The sequence below is a fragment of the Melanerpes formicivorus genome, unplaced genomic scaffold (assembly GCF_026170545.1).
Source record: "Melanerpes formicivorus ecotype bairdi unplaced genomic scaffold, bMelFor1.0.p_v2 SCAF_16, whole genome shotgun sequence".
Taxonomy (NCBI): domain Eukaryota; kingdom Metazoa; phylum Chordata; class Aves; order Piciformes; family Picidae; genus Melanerpes; species Melanerpes formicivorus.
In genome coordinates this window covers 17999819-18019703 of record NW_027142368.1, presented here as the reverse complement: position 1 = coordinate 18019703, position 19885 = coordinate 17999819, and the positions used below count along the sequence as shown (strand labels likewise).

Here is a 19885-nt window from a genome sequence, read left to right as displayed (position 1 = left end):
TTCTTCTGCAATGGGAATGGAGAAAAAGGCATTAGCAATGTCAATTGTGGCATACCACTTGGCCGCCTTCGATTCCAGCTCGTACTGGAGCTCCAGCATGTCTGGCACGGCAGCGCTGATCGGAGGAGTCACTTCATTCAGGCCACGGTAGTCCACAGTCAGTCTCCATTCCCCATTTGCCTTCCGCACTGGCCATATCGGGCTGTTGAAGGGGGAGTGAGCCTTGCTGATCACGCTATGGCTCTCCAGTCGTCGAATCAGTTGGTGTATGGGGTGCAGAGAGTCTCTGTTGGTCCTGTATTGCCTGCGATGTACTATGTGAGAGGCAATAGGTAACTTCAAATCCTGCACCTTATGGCTGCCCACTACGGAGGGGTCATCTGAAAGCTCGGGCATGGTGGACAGCTGTTCTTTGCCTGCAGTCTCCACAGCTGCCACCCCAAACGCCCACTTGTGCCCCCTAGGGTCCTTGAAGCATCCCTCCCGCAGAAAGTCAATGCCAAGAATGCAAGGTGCATCTGGACCAGTCACTATGTCGTGCTTTCCCCATTCATTCCCGGTCAGGCTTATCTCAGCTTGCAGTACAGTCAAGTCTTGTGAGCCTCCTGTGACTCCTTGAATGCTTATGGACTCAGCCCCTTTGTACCCCGATGGTATCAGGGTGCATTGGGCCCCTGTGTCCATCAGAGCTCGGTACTTCAGGGCTTCTGAAGTGCCAGGCCATTTCACGTACACATCCCAGTATACTCTGTTATCCCTGGCCTCCACCTGGCTGGAGGTAGGGCACCTCTAATGCTGGCGGCAATGTCCACACTTGTCACATGGTCCTGTGTTACTAGGGGAAGGGTCTCTTGAGCGAGAGCGACCACTCCAGGAAACTGGGGCAGCTCTTCTCCTAGATGAGTTATCCCCGTGGTGCCCACCTTGCAGTTCCCGCACCCTGTTCCAGAGGGCAGAGGTGGGTTGGCCATGCCAGGTGTCCATGTCCTCTCCATGGTCACAGAGGAACCTCCACAGAGACCCCCTTGACATTCCCCGATTGGCTTGGGGTGATCTCCTAGGGGAAGGTCGCCTGTTCCTGATTGCTGAAACCTGGACCCATTCTGAAGGAGAAGGGGAAAAGGAGGCATCGCTCCCCTTTTTCAGTTCAGACATGGAGGTCTTGATCTCTTTGACAATGTCTTTAGCCATAGTTTCTATGGCTGAGATCAGGAGTTTCTGATTTACGCTGTCCTCATATTCCCTTAAATCATTGGCAAACTCACAGACAGTTTTAGGACTTCCATCCTGTCCAGTCAAGAGTATCCCTCCTAATGTGTGAGCATATTTCTGAGGAGCAGTCTGGGTGAGTTTCTTTACGAAGGGCCGTCTCATGGGCACCTCATCTGGGTCCGAAGGGAGCTGGCCATCTCCATAAATTATTTCCATCACGGCCATCTGCCTCAGATACCGAATGCCCTGTTCCATAGTTGTCCATCTAACTGGGGCCCAGGGCAGGTCATCTCTTGAGCGGTACCGGCTCTTGATGGCGTTCAGAATCCGGGCCCAGAGAGTGTGTATTCCATCAAGTTTGGCTAACTCTTTGTCCAGACCAGCATCACGAGTCAGGGAGCCTAAAAGCTTTGCCTCCCTCTTATCCAGGTCCACTGTGTCCACCCCCTCGTCCCAGCATCTCAGGGCCCAGCTTAGTATTGGCTCACCCTCTTTCCTGGCGTAGTCCAGACGAGTTTGCCTTAGTTCCTTTCTGGGCAGCGATGTAACAGTTATTTCCTGGTCTGAATCATCTTCATCCACCGCTGGATTCTGTGAGGTGCTGGGGCCTGCTGAGATTCCTTCCTCACCATCCGTGCTTGGCGATGATTTTTGATTTCTTTTCCTGTGTGTGGTGACCGGTGCTAGAGAGACTGCATTGGCAGGAGCATCAGGGGTCAACTGTGGGACTGCTGGTGGTGGGGCAAACCCTTGTGCCTGGGGCTCAGGCTGAGAGCTGGCACAGTCATTACAACCCGACCCCTCCCTCTTTATGTCTACAGAGTGCTTACAATGCCCACAACAGACACGCCCCCAGTCATTAAAGAGCACAAAGGAGTGTGTTATCACCCTCCAAACAGCTCTTAATGGGTTAGCTAGTCCTCCACCCAACACGGTCCCAGCAAATGCCACTATAAGGATTACATTTAGGCATATGGAGCATATTGCAACGTAGAGCAATTCTCCATCACAGGCACTTTTATCTACACCATTGGTTTCATAACTTGCTTCAGGAAAGTTTCCTATGTTAGAAAAGTTACCACTGACAGTGAAATTCAATGGATTCAAGAGATACATGCCTAACTTAATTGGTAAAGTTTTTATCCACTTGATCAGCATCTCTATCATTAACCACACCACGTGGTAAGTTATTAATTTGTAGATGTGGGTCCAAAAGATCCAGCCAAAAGCCCATGAAAAGGCTTGGACCATCAGGTTCTTTAAAATTGCCATTTCTACTTCAAGCTCCTTTTTCAGAAAAAAGTATTGCTTTCCCAATACAAGATCAATTTCCAAGCCCCACGTTGGAGGCGCCAAAAATTGTAGTGGTTTGAGCCTTAACTGAGAGTTAAAAGCTCAAATGGGGAAAAGGCTGAGAATCTCTTCCCCACTTCCCCCCCACCTCCTCCCTCCAAACAGGGAGAGGAGGGAAATAAAAAAGGTAAGGAGCAAACCCACTAAGCAACAATCTGGAGTCAGCTTGGAAGTAGAGAGGCAAGTAATTTTTTTTTCCTTATATATATATATATATATATATATATATATAGCAATAACAGGGAAAAAAGGGTTCACAAGGGCAAGGAACAAAAATGGATGGGAGGGGGATAGAAAAAGAACAATACAAAACCAGTCTGTCTCTGAGAAGGCGCAGAGGCAGCAGGGAGAAGGATCAGGTCCGGCCACGTGGCTGAGGATCAGGAGAGCAGCTGCAGTAGCTCTCATCCAGCAGAGGCAGGAGCCAAAAAGGAGATCCAACAGCTATGAGGTCCTGCTTTTTTATACCCTTGCTGGGCAGGGAGGGGGAAGTGGAACAGACTCAGCTTTCCTAGGGGGGAGACGCCCTTCAGGGAGTGTAAAGTACCCGCAAGCCCTCCACCCTGCTTTCTTCTTTTGTTTTCAGAAAAAGGTGTTAACCCACCACAACCACAAACAGAGACAGACAAAGCTTCCTTTTCTCCAACAGTTCCAGGAAGATTTCTGGCACTCCTAGGCAAACACCGACAGAGTGACGGCTGTGAGGTGACATCAGCCTGGCACTGGAGCTGGGCATTCTGAGCAGATGAGGAACCCTGGGCAACACCTGCAGAGAAATCTTGGTTCCTCTGCAGAGAAGCACTGGCCTTAGAGACAAAGCTGTCTTTGATCTGGGCACCAGCTGCAGCCCAAAGTTCCAGGTATCTCTGGGTACAGTTGAGGCAGCAGCCGCCACCCCCACAGAGCCCCGCCGGCCGAACCCGGACACCCCCCGCCGGCCGCCACCTCCCCAAAGCCCCGCGCTGCCCCGCTGGCAGCCACCCCCAAAGCCCCGCGCAGCTCCAGCGGCTGCTATAGAGAAACCCCACAAAGCAGCAGAGACTAGCACTGACCTGGGACACAGAGGAGGAGCTCCAACCTCTACCAGCCACAACCCTGCACTGAGCCGTTTTAAAGCATCCGGCGCCATGTTGTTGAGGGCGGCGCTGCCACGCTGGGGGGGGCGGTGCCTGCGTTGTCACCTCACGCTCAGCTTTCCATGGGTTTTATTCCCCGCCAAGGCAACATGTTGAGTTCTGAGCACCTGAGGAGCCCTGGGGAACACCTCTACAGAAATGTTCCTCCAAGAGCTGTCAGAAAAACATTCGTTCCCCCAGCAGGCAGCTCTGGCTTCAGAGCAAAAGCCTTCTGTGATCATTCTGTTTAGCTCAGCACCAGCTGCAGCCGTCAGTATTACCAAACTACACAGTAATGGCCTCCTCCCGGTGCCCTCCCGGTCCCAACAGTTTCCTCCCACCAAAGGACTGGCAGAGAACTGGAAGCGACTGGGAAGAAACTGGGAGGGACTGGGAGGGCACGAGGTGGAATCTGGGAGGGAAGGAGGAGGAAACTGTCAGAGACTGAAAGAAAACTGGGAGGAAACTGGTAGAGACTAAGAGGTAGTGGAGGCTCAAGTGGGAGGCACTGGGGAGAACTGTGAGAGAGCTCTGAGGAAACTGGAAGGGACTGGGAACAACTGGGGAAAAAGTCCCAAAGAGGACCCTAAATGGGCCCAAATGGCCCCAAAGTAAACAGAGCCCAAACTGGGGCGATCTGGACCAATGGAGCCAGTGGAAGCACTTCCCACCTAAACTGTACTGACCAAAGGGAGCGCGGCTCTGCTTTCCCACTCCGGGAAATCTGCCACGCTGCAAGATGAGAAGGAGACTGGGAGGGATTGAGAGGAACTGGGAAAGGACTAGGAGAGACTGGGAGGGGACTGGGAGTGACGGGGATGGGACTGGGAGGAGACTGGGAGAGGATTGGGAGGGATGGGGATGGGGACAGGACTGAGAAGGGACTGGGAGAGACTTGGAAGGGACTGGAAGGAGATTGGGAAGGACCGGGAGGGACTGTGAGGAATTCCAAAGGGAATGGGAGGGAATGGGAAGGAAACGGGAGGAACTGGGATGGAAATTGGAAGGACTAGGGGTGACTGAGAAGGACTGGGAAAGAACTGGGAGGGACTGGGATACCACTGGGACCCTCACAAGTCTATGGCACCAGATGGGATCCATCCCAGGGCAGAGAGCTCTGGCAGATGAGCTCCAAGCCACTGTCCAACATTTGCCACCAGTCCTGCCCTAAAGGCTCGGGCCTTTGATCTAATCCTCAACAGCCACCAGTGACACCATAATGGTGAGAAATGCCATTTCCCCAATAGATGGAGTCACCTGCTCAGACAGCAAAAAGCAGTCTCGGGGACAGGAGGCTCTTGGCAACAGCCAGCCTGCTCTTCTGACCCGAGTGCCACAGAAGGGTATAAGAGTAGATCACCTCGAAGGCCACCGCACGGACCGCAGAGGACATTCAGGTGCTCGTGCCTAACAGAAAAGATGTGTGAAAAGCAGGTGTTGCATCACTAACCTAATGTCCCTCTGTGACCAGGGGACCTTCATCCCAATCCCATCATGGGGTGGAAAAGATTTCCTGCTGGTCGCTGTAAGGCAGGACTTTAACGCTTTCCCTAGCAAGTTGCTCTGAAAAGAAAATGGGGAATGAGACTTGAAGGAGTAAGGAGGAGATGAAGAAGGTGGACTGTAGCACAGGCCATCTCACCAGCTACAGACATTTTCCCCTGCCCATGTGCTCTGTGGACTAAGAAGAGTTCCCTTCTTTTGGTGTGAAAGCACTGGCTTCAATGAAAGAGCTGGCTCCTCCTGAAGGGCAAGTATGAATGGAGCTCTCAAAGTACCACACTTCAGAGCCTCCTACTTGCTAGCACTAAGACAATTGTTCATGTAGAACGACTGGCCACTCACTTCAACAAACCCCATAGAACTGGCTCCTATCAACTCTCCAGAAGACACTGCTGCACTAGCTTGGCTGCCTGACCGGCTCAGTTCAGGTGGCTTAGGATCTCACAGAGGGTACCACAAGAACTGAGTGCCGCAAGAAGGGGCCGCTTATTCGACCAATTTGATCAGCGGAATCCAACTTTATTGAGCATCAGACACATCTTATATACAGTCTGCTATAATTATGCCCACTTGGCAACATACTATTGGTTGCTCTCTAAAAGGTTACATCATTGTTTTCACAACTCTGTGGAATTCTTCTATCCGGTCTAATTGCTCTCTTCCCCAGATCTCGCCTCCTCCTTATCTTGCTTGCCTCCCATCTCAGAGGCAGCTGGACTTCAGCATACCAAGCAATCAGCACTTTCTCACATCTCTTACTCCGCCACTATATTATCACAGAGAATTCTTCAAGGCCTGAATTGCACAGGCGTTCCTGGGACCCAAGGCCCCTCTTGCTCAAAACAATCCTCAACAATTCCTCCGTTCTTCTTTTGTGCAAGTAAGGCCTTGGAGGTTATTCCTTGAACACTTTGCATAATACAATTATAAACAAGTTTAACAATAATCAAAAATGAGTACAATAATGCCTAAGAACCTTAAAACTTACTACTATAATTAACAAACATATTTACATTAAGTCTGGGTATCCCTATCAGACACGTCTGAAAAAGTTCAATCAATTCATTATTACCTGTTATGTTGCATCTTTATTTTCTCTAGGATGGTCAAAAATCATAATTTGTTTAATGGTAGCAAGATTTCTTTAATCTGTAAAGGTAGATCTGGCCAGGCTCTAGCTTCACAGACAGAAAACTTGCAGGCAATCAGCAAGAGCAAAAGAGCTTCATTGCTTTGCCCAATATAAAATTACCCATAATAATGTGTTTTTGCTCATCCTAGTAATACTGATCTCTTATTGGTACCATTTGTTGATGTTTTCAACCGAAAATGAAAATGCATGTTGTGTTGTTATGAATTTTGATTTTCCCTCTAGGTGTGTAAAATTATAGCAAACTGGTGAGATAACATATAAATCCCTATAAATCCCTTCTCCCTACATTCAGTGTGGTAAGGGTCAAAGCATCCACTTTCACGCATGCCCAATTGTGCAGGCTTCTTATCTGAAGAAAACAAATTCCTAGTTCTGAATATTTATCTTTAAGACAGCTCCTTCTCAGCCGTGGTGTCTCCAATTAACCAGACAGTGTCCTTGCAAGTCTGCAAGATAGGTTTCTTTCCCTTTACCCTCTAAACAGGCCTCACAAGATCCTGACCCTTAATCTCAGTGCACTCTAAGTCTTACAATTTTGACACAAATCACCAGTATATTCATCACAATTCCCCCCTTTTTTTTTTTTTTTTTTTTTTTGTCACCATTGATTTGTGTTAAAATTTCCAGATATTTCAGAACCTTCTTAATTGGATCATAATTAAGTTCATCTGTTCTGATCACATTCTGATCATAATTCTCTACTTGTAACTCGTTGACATGAGCAATCTTACTTAAAGGTCTTAGTATTTTGTAACAACAATTGCAGAGTATTATGCATAGCAATATTACAATTATTCCAACAATATTACAAACAAATGTTTAAGCCAATTTAGATTTGGTAACCAGAAAGTTAATTTATCCCATATTTCTTTAAATCCACAAGAAGTATCATCTAAAGAAATCTGATGTAATATCTGATTGTGGTTTACAATCGCCTGTAAATCTGTTTCCACTCGTTTATCTAGATTAACATAACTATAATAACTTACATGTATGACTACACATACACCCCCTTCCTTAACATATAAAAAATCCAAAGCTAATCTATTCTGAGTAGATATTTTTGAGAGACTATTGATTTCAATTTGTTGTGCTTTTATTGCATCTGTGCTTGCATTTACCATGATTTCAACTGTAGCAGAAAAATTTACCATTGCTTTTTCAAGTTCACTAACCCCAAGCCAAGGTAGAAAACTCCTAGCAAAACTATGAAACTTGTTATGCCTGGTTGGTAGTGGATTTGCTCCCCTCTTGGTTCTTCTTGCTTCTCCATAACTAATAAATTGTGAACACTTTGAATATTGCCCTATAAAAATTACATCTCCACATCCAGGGTCAGTTCTATTTCCCCCTTTATTCTTGTCTATAGTTATTTCCCAACATCGCTGGACACAAGGTACTGGCATATTCGCATGTAAAGGTTCCTCAAATTGTAATTTCCACCTTAACTGAGATTGTGGGATCTCCATATGATCCTCATGCTTATGATTTTGGAATACTTTTGTATTTCTGTTACATTAGGAAAGGCTGTTCCTATTAAAGGAAGCCCATGGGCCGAATTTTTAGGTAGCCGGGAACAGATCCATCAATCAGTCAAATTATAACTATTCACTATCCCTTTGTAGTGGGTGGAAGGGTAAGGCCAAGAAGCCTCCTCCCTTCCCCCTTGTAAGGTAAAGGGAAAGAAACTTGAAGGGAAAGAAAAAAAAAAACTCACAAGCTGAATTAGCAAGGCAGTGGAGCTATATTTACAAAGCAATGTAGGGTATACAGGGGAATATTTACAAATTTACAATATCTACAATATATACAAAGATATACAACAGAGTAACACAGAAATGAGAGTAACCCCCCTCGGCAGAGAGGGGGCTCCCCACCTCCGCTCTCCCCTCTCTCCCCCCCCCTTTTCCCAGAGTGGGATAGAAAGAGAAAGAAAAGAGAGGAAAAAAAAAAAAAAAATGTTAGAAGCAGTTCGTGTTAATTGGAAGGGAGTTAATACCGGCCGTTATCTGGTCTTCAAGGCCGAGGCCTTGGCAGAAAGCCCAGCACAGAGACAGAGAGCTGCTGCACCGTGGAAAGGCGGAAGCAAGACTGAAGATAGAAGTACCAGAGTGCCCAGTTCATTCCCAGTTCACTCCCAGTTCAGAAAGTGCTTCCTCCCACTCTTCCAATGAAATTAGTTTAGACTATTGCTTCCGTTTACCAACTTCCGTCCACCATATTCCCTTTCTTAAGGGGGCAACGTCAACCGGCCACAGTCCACCCCTTCTAAACAATTTCATTGGCCGTTCATACTGTCCATCCAATCCAAAACGACATTTACAGTTCGTGAGTAAAGTTCATAGTCCATTCCGGCTATGCTCAGATGTAGATGATTCAAAAGTCCAAGAAAATCAGAAAATGAGAAAAATGGAAAACAGTTCATTTCTTCACCGACGAAGCGAAGAAAAGGGAAACAGGGATTCTCAGGGTCTCTTAGTTGACTCAGGGCTCTCAGGGATCTCAGGGTTCATGCATCATAGATTCCTCGTTGATTCTTCCTTTGGACGCGATGTAGCTGTACAACAGTTTGAAATTAACCTCTTTCAGCTAAAGTTAGATTTCTTTGTGGAATACACTGAATTTTACCATTCTCTTGCATTACCCAATAAGTGTGACCCGGACCTTCAGCTGAGACCACCCCTCGGACAGGTTTAGCCTCTCCTGAGGGTGAAAATACCCAAACAGTTTTACCTAACAGATTCTTTTCTGTAACAACAGGAACTCTATCACCTTCTACTTTCCGTAGCAAATCTGAATGTGCAGGTCCAGCTTGGTTCACTGAACCTCTACTATTTACCAGCCAGGTTGCTTGTGCTAAATGTTTTTCCCAGTTTTTCAAAGATCCACCTCCCATGGCTTTGAGAGCGGTCTTCAACAAACCATTGTAGCGTTCAATCTTCCCTGAAGCTAGTGCAGAGTAGGGAATGTGGAATATCCACTCAATACCGTGCTCTTTTGCCCAGCTCTTTACAAGGTTGTTCTTGAAATGAGTTCCGTTGTCTGACCCAATCCTCTCTGGAGTTCCGTGTCTCCACAGGATCTGTCTCTCCAGACCGAGAATGGTGTTGCGTGCAGTTGCATGTGGAACTGGATAAGTTTCCAACCATCCAGTGTTTGCCTCTACCATAGTAAGCACGTATTGCTTACCAGAACGAGAACGTGGTAGAGTGATGTAATCAATCTGCCAAGCTTCACCATACTTGTACTTAGACCATCTGTCGCCATACCACAAGGGCTTAAGTCGTTTTGCCTGCTTAATAGCAGCACAAATGTCACAGTCATGGATGACTTGTGTGATAGCATCCATGGAAATGTCTATGGATCTGTCACGAGCCCATTGGTATGTCGCATCTCTGCCTTCATGTCCTGACGAATCGTGAGCCCACCGAGCTAAGAATATCTCACCTCGGTGTTTCCAGTCGAGATCAAGATTAGAGTCCATGTCTACTTGAGAAACTCTTGCAGCTAGATCTGCCTGATGGTTGTGTTGCTGTTCCTCAGTAGCTTTGCTCTTAGGAATGTGAGCATCGATGTGTCTCACTTTCACTGGAATTCTCTCGATTCGGTCAGCAATGTCCTGCCACAGGTTGGCTGCCCAAATGGGTTTTCCTTTCCTCTGCCAACCACTTTTCTTCCAGTTCTTTAGCCAACCCCATAGAGCATTGGCTACCATCCATGAGTCGGTGTAGAGATAAAGCTTTGGCCATCTCTCACATTCAGCTACGTCGAGAGCTAGCTGGACAGCTTTTACCTCTGCGAACTGACTGGATTCTCCTTCTCCATCTTTTGCTTCTGCAACTCGGCGTGTTGGACTCCACACTGCAGACTTCCACCTTCGCTTGTTTCCAACAAGACGACAGGAACCGTCTGTGAACAAAGCATATTTCTTTTCATCATCAGAGAGGTCATTGTAAGGAGGAGCTTCCTCAGCACGAATTACTTTCTCCTCCTGAGGTTTAGCACAGTTGATACCTTCAGGCCAACTTGAGATCACCTCCACTAGACCAGGTCTTTCAAGATTTCCCATTCGAGCTCTCTGTGTTATCAGAGCCATCCACTTAGACCATGTTGAGTCTGTGGCATGATGTGGTGTGGAGCCTTTGCCTTTGAACATCCAATTCAAAACTGGTAATCTGGGAGCTAGGAGAAGTTGTGATTCAGTTCCAATCACTTCAGAAGATGCTTTCACTCCTTCATAGGCAGCTAAAATTTCTTTCTCTGTTGGAGTATAGTTAGCCTCTGAACCTCTGTAACCTCGACTCCAGAAACCAAGAGGTCGTCCACGTGTCTCACCTGGAGCTTTTTGCCACAAGCACCCGGTTGGACCATTGTCACTTGCAGCCGTGTACAAAATGTTCTTAATGTCTGGACCATCTCGGACAGGTCCCAGACCCATTGCTTGAACTACCTCTTGCTTTATTTGGTCAAAGACTGCTTGTTGTTCAGGTCCCCAGTGGAAATGGTTTCTCTTTCCAGTCACATCATACAGAGGTTTCACAATCTGACTGTATCCAGGAATGTGTAGTCTCCAAAATCCCACTATTCCCAAGAAACGTAGGGTCTCTTGCTTGTTTGTGGGACTTGCCATGGTGGAGACTCTATTTACCACATCCACTGGAATGTGTCGACGTCCATCTTGCCACCGCACTCCCAGAAACTGAATTTCTGTGGTAGGTCCTTTCACTTTGTCTCGCTTGATGGCAAAACCTGCATTCAGAAGAATGTCAATGATTTTGTTACCTTTCTCGAAGACTTCCTCAGCAGTTTTACCCCAGACGATGATATCATCGATGAACTGGATGTGTTCTGGAGCACCGCCTTTCTCCAGAGCATCGTGGATCACTGCATGACAGATGCTTGAGCTGTGGATCCAGCCCATTGGCAATCTGTTGAAAGTGTACTGGATTCCTCTCCAGGTGAAAGCAAATTGAGGCCTGCATTCTTCTGCTATGGGAATAGAGAAAAATGCATTAGCAATGTCTACGGTAGCATACCATTTGGCCTCTTTGGATTCCAGCTCATACTGTAGCTCCATCATGTCTGGTACTGCTGCACTCATAGGTGGTGTCACTTCATTTAGGGCTCGGTAGTCTACCGTCAGACGCCAGTCTCCATTCTGCTTCCGCACAGGCCACACTGGACTGTTGAAAGGTGAATGAGTTTTGCTGACGACTTTCTGACTCTCCAACTGACGAATCAGATTCTGAATGGGCAACAAAGAGTCACGGTTGGTTCTGTATTGTCTGTGATGCACAGTCTGAGAAGCAACCGGCAATTTAATGTCCTGTATCTTATGTTGTCCCACAACTGCAGATTCATCAGAAAGTTCAGGTCTGGCAGACTGCTTTATATTATCAAGCAGGAACTTGAAATCCTACAGGAATTATGGGGGTTTTATGACAAATTGTGATGAATATACTGGTGATCTATGTTTAAAATTATAAGACTTAGAGTGCCCTGGGATTAAGGGTCAGGATCTTGTGAGGCCTGTTTTGAGAGCAAAGGGAAAGAAACATATCTTGCAGACTTGCAAGGATACTGTCTGGTTAGTTGGAGACATCACGGCTGAGGCAGAGCTTATCTTAAACATTCAGACCTAGGAATTTGTTTTCTTCAGATAAGAAGCCTGCAAAATTGTGCACGTGAGAAAATGGATACATTGACCCTTACCACCCGAATGTGGGGAGAAGGGATTTGACCGCCTACTCTAAGACTCATTATCACATGCCTGCCTTCTGTTTAGCATAAGTTTGCTTATGTAGATGACGTAATTATAGAAGATGAAGAAAACTATTGTAAGGCTGCTGTGGAGGTGGAGTTTTGTCCCCTCTCAAGCCCAGCGCGCTGCTTTGCTTGCCTTTTATTGCACTTTATTCCCTTTTTATGATCTTTTAGTGCCAATAAAACTGTTACCAAAAACTTTTACGTGAAGTCATCTATAACGCAAATTATTCCTGTTCTTTTTTCCTTCTTTTGGTGTCGTACCACCTAGTACACATTCACCACCTAACCAAACGTCACAGTTGTGATTCAAAGCCAAGCAAGACAAAGTGTATCGAGGGAAAGAAAAGAGAGAGAAAGCTAAAGAGTTCTCCTCCTCTTCACTTTTCCCCTTGAGAGATCCAACACTACAGGAAGGCAGGCCTGAATTTCATGAGCTCTGGGATTCAGATGAGCTCAGGAAATCATTTGGTTTGCACTTCACGGCTGTACACACACAGCTGTGTTCAGCTGTAGAACGACCTCCTTGCAACATGAAATACAGGCTTCCGAAACTGGAGCGTCTGTCCCACTGAGACTTCCACGACCCTGTGTCCAAACCCTACTGACATGTCAATTCAATTGTTCACAGCTTTTACCACAGGTCACTCTTAGCACCTGAGTTTCTGAGCCTAGATGAGACATCCTGCTGTCTGGCTCTGAGCTCAGGAGAACATGCCAAGCTGCTGGCTACCTGCAGACATCACATTGCTAGGACTGAATTGGCTCACCTTTATCTTTCCAACAGGCAGCGCCTCTCTGAATGCTGGATTCACATGAGCGTGCCTAAGGCAGATGACACAAGCAGGCTCTGTGTCCGGCACAGCCCTGAGGGCACTCGCCAGCTAGCAAACAAGCATCACACAGCAGGATGTGGGGGGAAGACAACTGGAAGGGGGAAAGTGAGAAAACTCAGGGGTAGGAATAATAGTAATACCAATAATAAGAGCAATAATAACAATAGCAGAAGTCCTAAGGAGGATAAGGAATGGAAATGAAGGCTATTGCTCACCATCAGCTGAGTGAGGTCAATCCAGTCCTGGAGAGTAGTCCACCGGCCAACCTACCCTCCAGTCTTCTGGCTGAGCATGTGACATAGCCTTGCTAAATTAGAAAATCCTTGCTGAATATGCAATGCGCTCAGTGGGAATTAAAACGTCCCTGCATTATCAATGCTGTTTGCAGCACAAACCCAAACCCAAACCCACCCCGAGACACCCCCAGCTCCCACGGGAGCCTGCAGAGACCTCCCAAAGGGTCCGACGGAGGTGCCCAGCTGCCTCTCCACGACCCTTGACCCTTTCAGATGGCCCCATGATAACTTTATGCATCCCCAGACCCTTTTAGGTGTCCCCAGACCCCCTCCGTCACCCCCAAAAGCCCTGCCGATGGCCCCAGACCACCTTCAGACGCCGGAAGGTACACACCTGGGAGTCCCGGGCCGGCAGCGACACCGGAAACCGCACTGCAAGCTCCCCGAATGCGCCAGGACCCCTTCCCCCGCCAAAGGATGGCAGTTCGCAGGCACCCTGGGGCACAGAACGGCGTCAGGTGCCGAATCAGGGCTCTCCACGACCGGTCCGGCTCCAAAGCTACTCTGCGCGGCACCCGCCCCCCCGGCCAGAAAAGCGGGGCGAAGCCCGCGAGGAGGGCGCGTGCGCGGGACCGGACCCGCTGCGGCGCAGGCGCCGTATCCATAGCGACGACCGGGACGCTGCCCCTCTGGCACGAGCAGAGCCGGGCTAGGGCGCAGGCGCCGGATCCATAGCGACGCTTGAGTCAAGCTCTCCGCTCTCCGCTCTTCCCCTAAGAATTTTCGAGCATTCAGCGCAGTTAGGCTGCAGAAATTAGCTCCCCCGGGGCGGCACACGCCGCGGCACGGCTGCACTGCCGGCCGTTACACACCGGGTGGCAGCATTGAGCTCCCCCGGGGCGGCACACGCCGCGGCACGGCTGCACTGCCGGCCATTACACACTGGGGGGGCAGCATTGAGCTCCCACGGGGCGGCACACGCCGCGGCATGGCTGCACTGCCAGCCGTTACACACCGGGTGGCAGCACTGAGCACCTCCCTGGGCGTGGGCAGCAGCCGGGCCCCCACGTGGGTTTTATTTTCCAATGCTAAAAGCCTTTTAGAAGCAGAGAGGGCAGACAGGGGTCGTTTCCAAAGCTTTCTTATGCACCAGTCACTCCAAGCCCTCCCTCTCCAGCTGCAAACCAGAGGTTTGCCTCCGCCTCGCCTCACCCCAGTACTTACACTTTTAAAGATAGTGTGGTGCCCTCGGAGAATTTTCAGCACTTTAGGGGGGGGCCCCCAGCCCTCGCTCACCTGCTCCTCTGCTGCAGCAGCCCCCTGCCCCACGTGGCAGAACCAGCCCACCCACAATCCCCCCACTCCCTTTGATTCACCCCCAAAAAGGCACAAAATAAAGCAAACTGCCCAGCCAGCACCTCCTGCCTTTCACAGCAAGGACTGAACATTGCAGCTTTGGCCAAGACTATCAGCCCAAAGGAAGGCCTGGCCCCTGAGGAGCTAAATGCAAGTGAACTATCTGACACCACCACAGTCCTGTGAATGTTGCAAAGCAGTAGTGCACGCAGTATAATAATTCGAAAGTTAAGGGCTGCTCAAGCTTTACACAAAGTATCCTATTCAGCTTTGGATTCCACTTAAAGTAAAAGTATAAAAGGTCAGAGGGAAAGCCAACTCTACCTCTGAACTACAGCAAGAAATACTGGAATCAAGGGGCCCTTTCTTCTGCTATTAATAGATGAAGAGAACATGAAAACTGATGGGCTAAACCAACAGGGCAAGATTAGAATAACTAGTAGAGAGAACGGAAGATACAAAGCTTCAGCTACATCTGTTTAGCAACGACTCCTACCAGATAACTTCCATGCCATAACTTTACTGAATTCAAACAAGCCAGCTGGTGAAGCGTCTCGCTTACAGGCGGCCGACGAGGAGACGTGCAGAAGGCAGAGGCGAGGGAACAAGTCCTGAGCTTTGCTGCAGGCTGTCCTGCGGCTTCCCGTACCGACTCTTTCCCGTACACCACCGCAGAAGGAGTTGGGTGAATTTTGTCTCAATCCGGCTAAGACAACCTCCGCTTTTTCCCTGGGTGCCTACGTGGGTGTTGCTTCATCTTTCCCTCACGCTCGGTACGGCATTCGGGTGCAGAGCAAGGCTCCGGACAGCCAAACCAAACTCCTGTGCTGAAGAAAAGGAAGCGGAAACACAGGCTGAGCCCCTGAGCTCTAAACATTCACTGAGCCCCAGGAAATGCCTCTACGTGCTGGCTGCTGCCGCCTCCTCGTTGCCCCGGGCCTGCTCATTGGAGGCTGCCTGGCAAAAGCACCTGCCCCCACTTTCCTCGGCGTTCTTTGAATACCCAGGTTGGAAACCTAAGAGGTAGCGCACTAATTGGAAAGCATGTTCCAGCGGGCGTGGCTGGAGGCTGGGCGCTGATGTCTTCCTGCCCTGCCAACTTAGCATGGTGAACCAAAGCTCTTCAGCTTTTTCTAGGGGTGGAAACACAACAGGACAAACTTTGTTTCTCAGGTAACAAGGCACAAAACTCATTAAGGGGTTTCTAGGCCAGAATCAACACCTACCCCTAACCTGAAACCCTTCTGGTTGCTTCTGCCTGTCAGCACAGTACCTCTGCGTCTCTCTGGGAGAGATTCCAATGGCTCAGGAGCAGATGATGTTTCCCACTGGAACGATCCCACTCTTAGTCACGCAGCAAAGATCCCCTCTATGCTGGAAATACATATTCTAATAGGGTAACCCATGCTGAAGAGGAAACGCTGCCATTTGGCAATGTTGATTTACCTTCTGGGATTTACTACCCCAAAATCACCTTGCAGTTGGTGCATTTCTTGCTGGCAATCAAGCAATCTCTTCCATCTGTTGCTCTCATTGTTTTGTTTCAGCTTTCTGAGCCTGTGTCGGTACAAGTCCTTCTCAGGGCACCGCAAACAGAGACAGACAAAGCTTCCTTTTCTCCAATAGTTCCAGGAAGATTTCCGGCACTCCTAGGCGAGCACCGACAGAGTGACGGCTGTGAGGGGACATCAGCCTGGCACTGGAGCTGGGCATTCTGAGCAGATGAGGAACCCTGGGCAACACCTGCAGAGAAATCTTGGTTCCTCTGCAGAGAAGCACTGGCCTTAGAGACAAAGCTGTCTTTGATCTGGGTACCAGCTGCAGCTCTCAGCAGTGCCTAGCTGCAGAGCAATGGCCTGCACCTTCATCCTGATCAGGTGGAGAGAGAACTGCCAGGAACACAGCTTCTCTGCTCCGGTTGCAGCATCCCCAGGGGCCGAGCGCAGCCTTGCTGTTAGTGAGGAACACAGCCCCTGTGAGAAGCTTCTGGGGTCAGGGGACAAACAAGAGGTTTTCCACACTGGAAACAAGGGAAGTCTCTTTGCCACCCCCTTTGCCACCACCCCTAACCCCCTAACCCTAACCCCCTAACCCCAACCCCCTAACCCTACGTCCGCCGGCCCCTGCACCCTCACCCTGGTGCCGTCCACGATGCAAACCCTAAACCCCCTGACCACCACACTATCGTTAACCCCGACCCCAAACACAATCCTCACCCGGACCCTAAGTTGCCCATCCGCCCCATCCCCTAATCTCCGCCTGAATAATCTCTCCTCCCTACCTCCACACTCACAAATGCTATTACTGGGCATTTAGAAAGCTTTAGCTAGCACCCTTGTCCTTCTCCTCACTTACCTGCAAAGGCTTCTAGCATGTAAAAACAAATTCCACGTACTACAACACACAGTTTAGAAATATGCCATGTTCTTCCCTTAGGCAGGGGACCTTCCTTCATTTGTTTTCAGAAGGATGTTGCTACTTCCTTGCCCTGATTTTGTTTCTTAGTTTATTAGTACTAGAAACCATATACGCATCCTACACCAAACCACAATGAAGTGCAACAAGGACTAATGCTGCAGATTCCGTGACTGGCCGTGCTCCCATTGACACCTTTCGCTTCGTCCGTCTCTGGCCACGCTCCTCACGAAGACGTGGAACTGCAGATCGGGACTCCCGCTCGCTTCATAGGTATTATCTACGTCTCAGTCTTGCACACGCTCCCACTGACATCTTTCGCTTCGTCCGTCTCTGGCCACGCTCCTCGCGAAGACGTGGAACCACAGATCGGGACTCCCGCTCGCTTCGTAGCTATTTTCTACGTCTCAGTCGTGCCCGCTCTCACTCGCACGCTCAAAGCATCAACAGGGTGTCAAACATAGCAGGAACCTCCCCTGCCTCCACACAAGCCATCCTACAATTCATTACGTCCCTAAGGGACACAGGGTTTAGGACCAACACAGTCAGTTTACAAGGTTCAGCGGCAACACTGTCAGTTCACAGGGTTCAACAGCAACACCATGAGTTTACAGGTTTCAGCAGCAACACAGACCGTTTACAGAGTTCAGCGGCGACACTGTCAGTTTACAGAGTTCAGCGGCGACACTGTCAGTTTACAGAGTTCAACTGCCACACAGTCTGTTTACACAGTTCACCGGCGACACTATCAGTTTACAGAGTTCAGCGGCAACACTATCAGTTTACAGAGTTCAGCGGCAACACAGTCCGCTTACAGAGTTCAACAGCAACGCTGTCCGCTTACAGAGTTCGGCGGCAACGCTTTCAGTTTACAGAGTTCGGCGGCAACGCTTTCAGTTTACAGAGTTCGGCGGCAACGCTTTCAGTTTACAGAGTTCGGCGGCAACGCTCCCAGTTTACAGAGTTCGGCGGCAACGCTCCCAGTTTACAGAGTTCGGCGGCAACGCTCCCAGTTTACAGAGTTCGGCGGCAACACGGTTTGTTACCGCTGAGCGTGGGAAGGAGCTTAGCCAGCTTCTGTTCAGATGGCTTTCCATTCTAATAAAAGACAGAAAACCAGACACGCCCAAGTCAGTGAATACTTAATAAGCCTACAACGCACGCAAAGGAAAAAGCGTTCCTTGCATATTAGAGAGACACGCTGCAAGCTTACGTATTCCGCAACCCCATGGAGCTCGTTTCAAAGCCCCTTTTCGGGCAGATGAATACCACACTTCCACACCTCTTAAACAAGAGGGCCTTGGAGCTGGAGGAGAGGGGTCATAATCCCCTCCAAGAACATACAGGCATTTCAAACCTTCTAGGTTGATACAGAAGAACCCCAGAGAGCAGAAGAGGCTTGGACTTACCTGGAGGGGAACCCAAGGACATCCAAAAGGCCGAGCAGAGAGCCGACCTCAACGGAGCCGCCGAGGGGAACTGAGCCCGGCCAAGCCCAGTCTAAAGTAGCCGGGCTTGACGGAGCCGACATCCTTCTAGGGAAAGAAAATGCTCTCTCTTTACTGACCAGTCCTACACATACAATTACTAGCCACACACCCATTCACAACTTTCACTTTGTCCGTCTCTGGCCACGCTCCTCACGAAGATGTGGAACTGCAGATCGGGACTCCCGCTCGCTTCGTAGGTATTTTCTACGTCTCAGTCTTGCACACGCTCCCATTGACAACTTTCGCTTCATCCGTCTCTGGCCACGCTCCTCGCAAAGACGTGGAACCGCAGATCGGGACTCCCGCTCGCTTCGTAGCTACTTTCTACGTCTCTGCCGTGCCTGCTCTCACCCACACGCTCAAACATCAACAGGGTGTCAAACATTGGAGGAACCTCCCCTGCCTCCACACAAGCCATCCTACAATTCATTACATCCCTAAGGGACACAGAGTTCGGCAGCCCCGCAGTTTGTTAGCTTACAGAGTTCGGCAGCAGCACAGTGAGTTTACAGAGTTCGGCAGCAACACAGTTTGTTACCGCTGTGCATGGGAAGGAGCTCAGACAGCTTCTGTTCGGAAGGCTTTCCATTCTAATAAAAGAAAGAAAAACAGACACGCCCAAATCAGTAAATATTTAATAACCCTACAACACACGCAAAGGAAAAAGCACTCCTTGTGTATGACACGGACGCGCTGTAAGCTTACGTATTCCAGAACCCCGTGTAGCTCATTTCAAAGCCTCTTTTCAGACACATGAATACCACACTTCTACACCTCGTTAAACAAGAGAGCTAGGGAGTTGGAGGAGAGGGGTCAGGGTGAGCTGGCCTCCTAGGGGTCTTAATCCCCTCCAAGACCATGCAGGCATTTCAAACATTCCAGGTTGATACAGAAGAACCCCAGAGAGCAGCAGAGGCATGGACTTACCTGGAGGGGAACCCAAGGACATCAAAAAAGCTGAGCAAAGAGCCAACCTTGGCAGAGCCTGGCACCACCAAGCCCCACCGAGCCCGGTCTAAAGTAGCCAGGCTTGACAGAGCCACCATCCTTCTAGGGAAAGAAAATTGTCTCTCTTTACTGACTGGTCCTACACATACAATTACTAGCCACACGCCCGTTGACAACTTTCGCTTCGTCCGTCTCTGGCCACGCTCCTCGTGAAGACGTGGAACCACAGATCGGGACTCCCGCTCGCTTCGTAGCTATTTTCTACGTCTCAGTCGTGCCCGCTCTCACTCGCACGCTCAAAGCATCAACAGGGTGTCAAACATAGCAGGAACCTCCCCTGCCTCCACACAAGCCATCCTACAATTCATTACATCCCTAAGGGACACAGGGTTTAGGACCAACACAGTCAGTTTACAAGGTTCAGCGGCAACACTGTGAGTTCACAGGGTTCAACAGCAACACCATGAGTTTACAGGTTTCAGCAGCAACACAGACCGTTTACAGA

At 49.2% G+C, this 19885-nt stretch overlaps 1 long non-coding RNA gene across 1 annotated transcript; it reads right to left on the bottom strand.

The window, feature by feature from the left end:
* Window positions 1-14879: 14879 nt before the first annotated feature.
* Window positions 14880-16210, bottom strand: LOC137446245 (uncharacterized). Its single transcript, XR_010988589.1, has 3 exons — window positions 16002-16210; window positions 15801-15901; window positions 14880-15354 (listed from the first exon to the last, which is right to left on the bottom strand). It is a non-coding gene; the product is annotated as an uncharacterized lncRNA (long non-coding RNA).
* Window positions 16211-19885: the final 3675 nt, after the last annotated feature.